The sequence below is a fragment of the Bos grunniens genome, chromosome 13 (genome assembly GCF_055505025.1).
Source record: "Bos grunniens cultivar Pamir isolate PY7600 chromosome 13, Bosgru_T2T1.0, whole genome shotgun sequence".
Taxonomy (NCBI): Eukaryota; Metazoa; Chordata; class Mammalia; order Artiodactyla; family Bovidae; genus Bos; species Bos grunniens.
Window position 1 is genome coordinate 73,980,557 of NC_141177.1, and position 12,164 is coordinate 73,992,720.

At 45.4% G+C, this 12,164-nt stretch overlaps 1 protein-coding gene and 1 pseudogene across 6 annotated transcripts in view; one reads left to right on the forward strand and one right to left on the reverse strand.

Annotated features, from left to right (window-relative positions):
• The window catches only part of KIF16B (kinesin family member 16B), a 305,646-nt gene that overhangs the window by 4,033 nt on the left and 289,449 nt on the right, over positions 1-12,164 (forward strand). The window lies entirely within an intron of this gene.
• On the reverse strand, positions 8,365-9,782 carry LOC147361254 (bifunctional phosphoribosylaminoimidazole carboxylase/phosphoribosylaminoimidazole succinocarboxamide synthetase pseudogene; annotated as a pseudogene).

Here is a 12,164-nt window from a genome sequence, read left to right on the forward strand (position 1 = left end):
ACGTCTTCTTTATCCATTCGTCTGTTGATGGACCCTTAAGTTGTTCCCTGTCTTGGCTTTTGCAAATAAGGGTGCAAGCCCTGAAGGCAGGCAAACAGGAAGCAGCCAGTAGGAAGGAGAGGCCTGGGGTGATAGGGCGGTTAGGTTGCATCCTGTTGAAGGATGGGGCAAGGGGGTGAGATACTGACTCTAAGCCAGGAGCCTGTGTGGTCACCAGTCCTCTGAAGAGGCACCCACTGCTTGATTAAGGACGAAATGTGATGCGTTCTTTTTACTAATTATCCAGGAGGAGGAAACTTCTTCCTCTCCCTCTTGGTGAGTTCTTAGTGCCTGGTCTAATAATGAAATTGACAGAAGGTTAACAGGCGGAAAAGAAACAAACTTGTAAAGAATTGACAGAGGTCAAAGAACCTTAGGTTTTGTGTGCCCAATTAGTGAGGAGTCTAAACAGGGTTTGAGCTTGGGGTGGTTGTTTCGTTGCTAAGTGGCATCTGGCTCTTCGTGACCCCATGGGTTGTAGCTCACCAGGGCCCTTTGTGGAGAATCCCAGGGACGGGGGAGCCTGGTGGGTGGGCTGCCGTCTATGGGATCGCACAGAGTTGGACACGACTGAAGCGACTTAGCAGCAGCAGCAGCGGGGCCCTTTGTCCATGGGGTTTCCCAGGCAAGAATACCGAAGTGGATTGCCGTTTCCTTCCCCGGGGGATCTTCCTGACCCGCGCCTTCTATATTGGCTGAGCCCGCAGGGAAGCCCCTTGGGGTAGCACATTGAAGAAGAACAAGGTCCAGAATCCCCATCTTTGGCAGTAGGGGTGTCCTCCCACCTCCACAGACAGGGGGTCTGCCTTTCATGTGGAGATTGGTTTCTTGCTTTCAGGGAGACGGAGAGGAGGGCCAGAGTATCCCTCATAGATGGGCCGTTTCTTAAGTAACTTTAATTTAAAACAATCAATATGTCATGGAAGTGAATTTTGGGGTGGCCCACCCTGAACCCCAGCACTATCTTGTGGTTTTTGGTTATGTGGCAGAAGTAGTAGTTTGAAGTTTGAAAAAGCCATTGCGTTCCATCAAGTAACAGCCCCTCCCTTTATTGAGTGTTTTCTCTGGACCAGTGGTGCAGAACCTCATTTAATCACAGGTAGAGGCTGTGATTATCATGCCATTTTCCAGACTGAAGAAGATAGCTTGTCCAAAAGTCAGTTTCCTAGACAGTCACAGCTATGCTTTATAACACGAATAAAATGTCAGCAGACACTTCATTCATTCATAATTTTTGTGGGCAAAAGCTTACTATTTATGTACTGTCTCTGTCTTTTTCTTGGTGATTTCTCCCCCTGGTCTGATGCCTCATCTTTTCTTTTTTCACTGGTTTCATTTTTACAGTCTTACAAGATAGATTTTTTTTTTTTTTTTAACCTTCTGAAGAGCCAGCAAAATAATAATTGGGGAACTAATTTGTCCATTTCCCGTCGGTTTCAGTTGCTTGTTTTTTCCTGGAAACACTAGGTGATTTTTCAGGGTCATCCATCCTATCTGGTTGATCTATTGGGGTTACATGTTCGGGGTCTGAGGGTAGACGGCCTGGGTTCCTGTCTTAGCTGTCATTTACCAGGTGGGTACCTTTGAACAAGAGACTTAATTGTCCTAAGCCCCAATTTTTACATCTGCAAAATGGTGACGATAATTATATATACCTTATAAAATCTTCTGTGAGACAAGGTCTTTTCCAAATACTTTTTACTATGACTCACAATAAGAAACACATTTAAAATCGAAGCCCTGTAGATATGTAAAAGATTTATGAAGTGTTACATGCAATTCACTCATAGTTTCAATTTTATCCTATTCTGTCTCTTTTAAAATTTTCTCTTAAAATTTTTTAAAAAATTAATTTCTTGGCCACATCTTGGGACATGTGGGATCCTAGGTCCCTGACCAGGGATCGCACCCACAGCCCCAGCAGTGGAAGCCCGGAGTCTCAACAACTGGACCACTAGGGAAACCCCCCCGCATGTCTATTTTTAGGTCTACTAAATTGACTTGAAGATCTACTGATGAGTTGCAGTTGGCAGTGTGAAGAACACTCATGAGGTGCAGAAGACATACGTGCATGGGGCAAAGCTCTACACGTGGTGCCTGGCATATAGCATGGGCTCTGTGAAGACTGCTGCTGCTGCTGCTAAGTCGCTTCAGTCGTGTCCGACTCCGTGCGGCCCCATAGACGGCAGCCCACCAGGCTCCGCCGTCCCTGGGATTCTCCAGGCAAGATCACTGAAGTGGGTTGCCATTTCCTTCTCCAATGCATGAAAGTGAAAAGTGAAAGTGAAGTCGCTCAGTCGTGTCTGACTCTTTGAGACCCCATGGACTGCAGCCCACCAGGCTCCTCCATCCATGGGATTTTCCAGGCAAGAGTACTGGAGTGGGTTGCCATGGCTGCTGTTATTATTAGAATTTCACAATTGTACCTTTATGCAATAACTTGTATTTTAAAATGTTCTCCCCCCCAGTTTTTTTTTGTTGAGTGCTGGCAGCAGACCAGATGTTAGCTTTGTAATGCGCTTTCTCATCTGACAAGGCAGGTCCACCCCACACCTTCTATCCATGACGGTTCTCAGCCTCTCTTCCCGATTAGCCTCTCAGGTAGAATTTGCTGTCATGTCTGTCAAGTTAAAAGGAAAAGAAAAAATGCCAGTGGTTGTTTGACTGGGGTTGGTGTCGTTAGGCTCTGCTGAAGTCTTCCCATTGGAGAGCAGGTGTGGCGGGGAAGATAGCTCTGCGGAGGCCTCTTCGATCTGTTTTGGCACCAGGCTCTGGTGGGCTGTGTCTGTTGAGCTGCTGCCTTGCCTTGCACCAGGCACGTGCTCACTTCTTCATCTTGGGGACTTCCTTTCCCCCTTCCACCAACTCACTGACAGAGGCTTTTCACCCCCATTTGACAGAGGGGAAACAGAACGGCTGCCCCAGATAATCAAGCGGGCTGATCTGGCTCCGCCTCCCTCTGGAGCCCTCCGCCCGGGGACTTGTTGTCCTGGGCTCGCTGATGACAGAGCTGTTGGCCTCAGGGGACGGCTGGGCTGCTGGCGGAGAAGTCAGGGCCACAGCCACACACGCTGGCAGCAACAGAATCCGAGTGTGGTTGTCAGGGGGACCTCGGGGTTCTGGAGGTTGGAGGCAGAGGTCTGTAGCTTCCCAGGGTCCCTTAGATGAGAGGGTAGAGACTCAATTGAGCCCTGAAGAAGGGGTGTCAGTGACCACCATTTAGAGAGGGTCTGTGAAGTTCTTGACTGATGCCCTTTGAAAGGCAGCACAGTCCCTCCATTCTGCAGATGAGGAGCAAGGCTCAGAGACCCAGAGAGCCTGCCTGAGGTCACATAGCTCGGTCATGGTGGAGAATGGGTTCCCCCCCATAGTACAGAAGGCTCAGATGAGGATAGGCGGGGATGCCTGGCAGATGGCACCAAATACAGTTACCGGGGATCTTAGACAAACTGGAGATTTGGGTAAGGATTGGTTGAGAGGTTGGTAGGCAGGGTGTTCTGAGGACATTTCTTTGTTCAGCTTGGGAGTTGGGGCTTTTATAGTCCTGTCTTGTGCTGGCTAGCGTCGTAGCCCTTGGCTGCGTGCAGCTGCTCATATTAATATTAAATAAGATGTAAAATGTAGTTTCTTGGCTGTACAAGTCACATTTCAAGTGCTCAGTATCTACATGTGGAACAGGGCATGTCTGTCCTCGTGGAAAGTTCCGTCAGACAGGAAGGCTGGGCTGGGCTGGGTTTGAACCCCAGTCCTCCCGCTTCCTCGCTCTGGGTCTTGGCACTCTACTCAGGTGTTCTGTGCTTCCGTTTCTTCACCTGTAAGGTGGAGATTGTCGCAGGAGCCCTCTCGTGGGGCTGAGATGGTTTTTGAATGAAGTAACCCTTGCTAACAGTATCAGGCCTCAGAGTAAGCGCTCTGTAAATATTGGTTGCTCTTTTTAGGCGCTGAGAGCTGCTGATGGATTTTCAGAAGTTTCATCCAATAGCAGTGTAGAGAAACACCACTATGGCCAGCAACAGTGAGCATTGGTTGACTATTTCCCAAGGGCGGTGCTAAGTGCCTTGTATACACCGTTACCCACTGACTTTGCTGCCATTTCCTGGGCTGCAGGGCCCCGAGGCCTCAGCTCTCTGTGGAGTGGGCACACGTTCAGGGAACTGGAGTGTGGCTGAGAGGGCTGGGACCCTGGCTGAGGCTGGAGTTCTGAGTAATAGGAAAGGGCATGAGATCGAAACTTATGAACAGGACCCTGAAAAAACTTTCACAATATTGTTTCGATTGTGAAAATACCGTGTGCTTATTAAAAATGTGTGCAAAAAGTGTACCCAAGAAATCAAATCGAAAATTGTATATAATTTCATGATTCAGAGATGATCCAAAATTCAGGTGCATTTGAATCCAGTCTTTTTTTTTCTTTCTCCTGATTGTGTAGCAACATAATGTATAACTGTTTTATATCCTGTATTTTGCATTTGCAAGAAACATCTTGAAGACCAGTCAGTAGGGCGTAGAGAGGGGAAGAGCCAGATGACTGAGTGGCTCGGGGCCCTGTTAAGTGGAGGCATGACCTTTCCCAAGGTTAGGATGTGGGCTGAGCAGGTCAGAGTAAAGGGCCACCGTGGTGAATTGAGTTGGCTTAGGATGCTGGTGGGGGATCTAGGCAGTAGGCACTCGGGTGGGTAGCTGTGGGGCCCCGGGGAGACTCCCCGGGGAGCGCTGTGCTGGCGCTGACCCTGACTCATGGAGTCTGGGGCAGATGGAGGCTTTTTCTTTCTTTTAGGTAAGACTTGACTTCCTCCACTTTCAGGTGGACTTGACAAGTAACATGAAGCAAATGACTGGCGATGTTTTTCATACACAAAATTTAAAACTATCTTAATATGTGTGATGCACTTGCACATGTGAGTACCAGAAGTTTGAAATAATGTTAAGTGACTTGAGTATTTAGTAAGTGTAATTTAATAGTAAAATTTGCTTTATTTTATTCATGGCATCTGTGTGTGTGTGTGTTTGTGTCAGAGGTTATTTTGAAATGTCCAGTGGTGCAATGTAGAGAGAGCACTTTGGTCTAAAGCTGATTTAGCCTACACAGTCTCATTTCACAATTAATTTTCTAAATTATTTCAATAGCTTTTTCTGTTTTTGTGGATCCTGGAATTGGGATGTAATCTTGCTAAGGCCTGTTTTGTGGAAGGAAATACATTATACTTCTGGCCTGGGGCTGATGTGACAACGCCCCAGCACCTCCATCCCCTCCCCAGGGCAGGGCCTCCCTCTGTTCTCGATGGCCTGGATTGCCTTCTGTCTCGCTGTAGTTACAGACAGCAGCCCGCAGAAACCCCTCACGGAAAGGTAGTCCTTTTCCCCTTGGGTTCAGCCCAGTAACTCTCACCAGACACGGGAGGGACCGCCAGAGGGGCCTGGGTGCGTCCCTTCACTTCCTCCGACTCTGCACCGAGCTTGTGTTTCCTACTCTGTTCTTTCCCAAGTATATTCATTATTCATTGTTGCTGCCCAGGGGAGGGGAAGGAACTTTTTCTGTGATCAGCAGTCCACTCATAGACACGTGGAGCAAATGTCAACACAGAATTTAAAGTCAGTTGAGAAAGTGCTTCACTGTAATAGTGTTGGTAAGTGATTTTTGGCACCAATTACTGTGTCTAGGCACTCACTAGGAACTCTGCTAAATCCTTTGCCATCATTATCTAATTTAATTCTTGACAACAGTCCACAGGAGTGAATATTTTTAGCTCCACTTGCTAGATGAGGAAACTGGGGATTAGAGAAAGATCAGGTCCTGGCTCAAATACCACTTCTTCTGAGACGTCTTTATCAACTGCACTGGTCATCGGCTTCATGGCATTTACCGTGATTGAGTTTTGTGCGTGTGCATGTGAAAGGATTTTTGTTTGGTTTCTTGTTTATCGTCTCTCTCCTTGAATGTAAACTCCATGAAAGCTGGTAACCTTGTCAGGTTTGTTCGTGGCTGTTTTCCAGGGGCCCAGAACGGTGCCTGGCAGGGATGGGCACTCAGAATGTACTTGCTGCATTAATGACTGTCCCCTCCTCCCCAGTCTCTCAGTTCGTGGATGCGTATAGGAATCAGCATCCTTGGGATGCCTCGCGTTGCTCCCTGTGAGTGCAGGGGAATCTTGATGATCTTCCTGTCAGATGTTAGGGGATGGGGAGGTAGGAGCGGGCCAAGGAAGGGCCTCGGTAAGGAGGCTTTGGGCTTTCCCTGTGTATGAAGTTGAAAAAGTGAAACTGAAAGTGTTGGTCACTCAGTTGAGCTTGACTCACTGTGACCCCATGGACTGTTGCCTGCTAGGCTCCTCCATCCATAGGGTTCTCCAGGCAAGAATCCTGGGGTGGGTAGTCCTTCCCTTCTCCAGGGGATCTTCCCAACCAGGGATTGAACTCTGGTCTCCCACATTGCAGACAGATCCTTTATCCATCTGACCCCCCAGGGAAGCCTGTGTATTAAGTTAATTATACACTATACATGTAAAATTTGTTATGTTTATCTCTTAAGGTTAGAGAATTGGTGGTAAAACACTATTTTTCAGTGATATGTGGTTTATGGGACAGAACACTCTTGTTCTTTGGAAAAAGGTTTTTTTTTTTTTTTTTTTAACTTGAAATAGTTATACAGTAAGGTTCCCATATATGCTTCCCCCAGCTTCCTCTGAATCAGCTTTGTATGTAACCATGGTGCAGTTGTTAGGACCAAGGTATTAACAAGGGCAACCCTGGTAACTGGACATGGTTTTCCCACTAACATCCTTCTTCTGTTTTGGGATCCAGTGCAGGATCCCACATGCTATTTAGTTGCTTTGTCTCCTTAAACTCTTCTGGTCAGTGACAGTTTCTGAGACTCCAGAGAGTGCCAGTGAGTTATTTAGTAGCTGCTGCTGTTCAGTCGCTCAGTTGTGTCCGACTCTTTGTGACCCCATGGACTGTAGCATGCCAGGCTTCCCTGTTCTTCACTGTCTTGGAGTTTGCCCAAACTCATGTGCACTGAGTCAGTGATGCCATCCAACCATCTCATCCTCTGTCAGCCCCTTCTCCTCCTGTCCTCAATCTTTCCCAGCATCAGGGTCTTTTCCAGTGAGTCAGTTCTTCACATCAGGTGGCTCAAGTATTGGAGTTTCAGCATCAGTCCTTCCAATGAGTAATCAGGGTTGATTTCCTTTAGGAATGACTGGTTTGATCTCCTAGGAGATCAGCCTTCTTTATGGTCCAACCCTCTACATCTGTACATGACTACTGGAAAAACCATAGCATTGACTAAACAGACCTTTGTTGGCAGAGTGGTGTCTTTGCTTTTTAATATGCTGTCCAGGTTTGTCACAGCTTTTCTTCCAAGAAGCAAGCGTCTTTTAATTTCATGGCTGCCGTCACTGTCCGCAGTGATTTTGGAGCCCAAGAAAATAAAGTCTGTCACTGCTTCCACTTTTTCCCCATCCCTATGCCAGGAAGTGATGGGACTGGATGCCATAATCTTCATTTTCTGAATGTTGAGTTTTAAGCCAGCTTTTTCATGCTTCTTTTTCACCTTAATCAAGAGGCTCTCTTGTTCTTTTTCGATTTCTGCCATTAGGATGGTATCATCTGCATATCTGAAATTATTTACTTTTCCCCTGGCAGTCTTGATTCCAGCTTGTGCTTCATCTAGCCTGGTATTTCTCATGATGTACTCTGCATGTGAGTTAAATGAGCGGGGTGATGATATACAGCCTTGATGTGCTCCTTTCTCAGTTTTGAACCAGTGCATTGTTCCATGTCCGGTTCTAACTGTTGCTTCTTGACCTGCATACAGGTTTCTCAGGAGGCAGGGATGGTGGTCTGGTATTCCCATTTCTTTAAGAATTTTCTATAGTTTTTTGTGATCCACAGTCAAAGGCTTCAGTGTAATCAGCAGAAGTAGATGTTTTCTGGAATTCCCTTGCTTTTTCTATGATCCGACAGATGTTCGATCTCTGGTTTCTCTGTCTTTTCTAAATCCAACTTGATATATGGAAGTTCTCAGTTCATGGAGTGTTGAAGCCCAGCTTGAAGGATTTTGAGCATTACCTTGCTAGCGTGTGAGATGAGTGCAATTGTGCGGTAGTTTGAGCATTCTTTGGCATTGCCCTTCTTTGGGATTGGAGTGTAAACTGACCTTTTCTAGTCCTGTGGCCGCTGCTGAGTTTTCCAAATTTACTAGCATATTGAGTGCAGCACTTAAACAGCATCATCTTTTAGGATTTGAAATAGTTCAGCTGGAATTCCATCACCTCCACTAGCTTTGTCCTTTTTTTTTTTTTTTTTTTTGAATTGAGAAAAGCATTTATTCACTTACAAATTTTATTTTTCTCTCAATGATTTAAAATCTTTCCATCTTGATTTTTTGGGGGGGGGCAGCTAAACCAGAATATTATAGTTTTCCTCCTTAAAAAAATGCAGTGATGTTCTTTCTTATAAACTGGCCTCTCTAATTTTCTTGTCAGCCTGCTTCAAGGAAATCCATGTGTTTAATACACTTGCCTGCAGTCGGGCCCAGATCAAATGGTTATTTAATCCAAATATCTGAGCAGCAAACTGAGCTGATCCTTCTGGAGAAAGGATGGTTGAACAGCCAAGACCACGGGTAATTGAAGAGAAGACCACACATCCTGAGCTCCCCAGTCTGGAGTGAGAGGAGGACAGCTGATAACTGGATATGCAGTGTTACCATACAACACCAGCCCTAAACCATTGCTTCTGCCTGCCACTGCCACAAATACAGTAGGAATTCCATCTCCTTCATACTCAGCTTTAATCCTCAGAGTTTCATCTGGTCCTTTATGGGCAGAGGTGACCCTGAGTTCGCATGGAATGCCAAAATTTCCACAAGCCTTCTTAATTTTTTCACAGTGATTAAGATCAGAGGTTGAGCCCATCAATACTATAACCCTGCACTGACTTTCTGGTTTCAGAAGCAACTCTACTCTTTCTGCAACCTACTCAAAATTTTTCTTTACCATCTGTAGCTCTTCAGGAGTTACTTCCTTGAGATCACGATACGACTGTTTGTCTTTTTGCTGGCTTCGGTCTCCTGATGGCCAGAGTCTCCAGGAATCATTATCAATAACATCAGCAAGAACAATTTCTCTGGTGATTACATCAACACCAAATTCAATCTTCATATCAACTAGTGTACAGTTCTGGGGCAACCAGGATTTCTCCAGTATTTCAAAAATAGCCTGCGTAGCATGACTCATGATATCCACTTCAGTTTGTCCTATAACAAGTCCAGCAAAGCAAAAATTTGCAGCAATTAGCTGTTCCTCAGACCACTGTGGATCATTATTGGCATCATCCTTAAAAAACACCTCCACTTTAGGTGGGTAGAACTTATATCCTTCCTTAACACCAGGATTTCTTTTGAGAAAAGAACCAGTTGCTATTCTTCTACAAACCCATTCAATTGGAATCACTTCACACTTAGGTGCAATGAAAGCTGTCTCCCCACATTTTTTGGTGAAAGCAGTTTTGATACCTGCTTCCTGTAACAACTGAAAAATACAGCTGGTAATTTTATTTGAGATTGCAGCTTTTCCTTCAAGGTGATTCTTTCTGGCTGCATTTCCTGCTGTTATCTGGTCCTTGGATTGCAGGAGGACTTTTCCTGGACTATCCAACAATTCGTAGACTCCTTTTGTTTTACCCTCATAGAGTTTTTTTACCAATCTTCAGTACTTCGACTGCTGCCATTGTCCGGAGAGGTCTGAAGGCTTCGGCCGCCCTGGGAAGAGACGCAGGACTCTGGAAAAGAAACGCATCAGAGAGGCTCACGGGGCGGGGGAGCGAGGTACCGCCCGCAGGCACGCCCCTGGCATGGCCGCGTGACCCCTAGCGCCCCCTCCGGGTCTCTTCGAACATCTCCGCGGCCACGGAATATCGCGGGTCCCTAACCTTCCCAGAACTTGGACCCCGGAGCTCTAGCTTTGTTCTTAATGTCCCTCAGTTTGAATTTCTCTGACATTTTGTCATGACTAAAGAGAAGTTATTCGGTTCTGGCGTGTGGAGAATGTGTAGAATGCCACGTGAGTGCCCTTTGTCTCCTATCATGGGGGTTCATAATGCCAGTGTGTCTCTTTACTGGTGATATTGACCTTGATCCCTTGGTCAAGGTGGTGTCCACCGTATTGTTATATTTTTTTTCCTTTTTGTAATTAATGCATATCTGAAGGAAATACTTTGCAAGAAAAGTTTTTGCCTTCCGTTTTAACAGTATTTATTTATTTATTTATTTTTGCCTGTGGGAACATTTCAGATTTTCTGATAAAAGTTCTTGTGAGTATAAGTTCATTTAAAACATTTTTCTACCTCTGAGTTAGTGAAAAAGGGTTAATCATGTTTCCAATGAAGGACATTTGTACTTTGGAAGGCTGATGACAATTGTGCAGGACTATGCACTTAAACGCTGGACTGGAAGAAACACAAGCTGGAATCAAGATTGCTGGGAGAAATATCAATAACCTCAGATATGCAGATGACACCACCCTTATGGCAGAAAGTGGTGAGGAACTAAAAAGTCTCTTGGTGAAAGTGGAGAGTGAAAAAGTTGGCTTAAAGCTCAACATTCAGAAAATGAAGATCATGGCATCCGGTCCCATCACTTCATGGGAAATAGATGGGGAAACAGTGGAAACAGTGTCGGACTTTTATTTTTTTGGGCTCCAGAATCACTGCAGATGATGACTGCAGCCATGAACTTAAAAGACGCTTACTCCTTGGGAGGAAAGTTATGACCAACCTAGATAGCATATTCAAAAGCGGAGACATTACTTTGCCAACAAAGATCTGTCTAGTCAAGGCTATGGTTTTACAGAGTTGGACTGTGAAGAAGGCTGAGCGCTGAAGAATTGATGCTTTTGAACTGTGGTGTTGGAGAAGACTCTTGAGAGTCCCTTGGACGGCAAGGAGATCCAACCAGTCCATTCTGAAGGAGACCAGCCCTGGGATTTCTTTGGAAGGAATGATGCTAAAGCTGAAACTCCAGTACTTTGGCCACCTCATGCGAAGAGTTGCCTCATTGGAAAAGACTGTGATGCTGGGAGGGATTGGGGGCAGGAGGAGAAGGGGACGACAGAGGATGAGCTGGCTGGATGGCATCACTGACTCGATGGACATGAGTTTGGGTCAACTCCGGGAGTTGGTGATGGACAGGGAGGCCTGGCGTGCTGCGATTCATGGGGTCGCAAAGAATCGGAGACGACTGAGCTACTGAACTGAACTGATGCACTTAAAACGTCTGCAGTAAATCGTTTATCAGCTCAGTCCATGCTCAGGTTTTGTACTCTCTACCGTTTCATTTTTTTTTTAAAAGATTGTTATTATCCACTAAACTGATTTTATAATTGGCAGTTTGAAAACCTTCGTGTAGTGAATCCATTATTCAGAGCAGAACTTGGTAAAATCTGATTTTTCTATGTGAGAGAACTTTGAAATTAGGATGTTACTAGAAAGTGAGTCCTCTTTCCTCTGGGAAGCTGGGGGTGGGGGTTGGGCTTTTGACCCCAAGAGGATAAATAAAGCTTAGAATGAGAATTTTCAGCCAAAGAATCTAGGAACCTGAGCCGACCGTGGGATGTCCACTGTCAGGAGCTTTCTTTCTCAAGTCCTTGTGCCTCATGGTCTTGGGGTCTCTTGCCTGGATGAACCTCCAGAACCTTATTTTCAGGGTTTATTAAACAGAGTCTAAGTCATCAAGGTGACTCAGCCTGGGGCACAGCTAAATTACTTTGTGAGTTCCCTCTGAGTGGGACTTAAACTTTCCCAGGGAGCTTTCCAGAAAAACCATTCAGGTTGATGGAGACTAGCTCAGAAATGAAGCACGTTGTAGAGATATAGCTTTTAAAATATTAGGTTTTGGCCTGTTCGCTTCCTTTTTGTAAAGTTAGTGTTTTTATAGGAGTTATCTCTGCTTGGTCAGATAGAAGGGCAACTATGAGAAAAAAGTCTGTAGTCCTGGGCTGGTGCTCATATATGGTGATCCAGCTGAGATGTTTTTCTTCTGTTTTGAAAAATATTAAAAAATTTTTCATTTTGAAATAGGTATAAAAGTTACAAAAATAGCACAGCGTTCCCATGTATTTTTCACC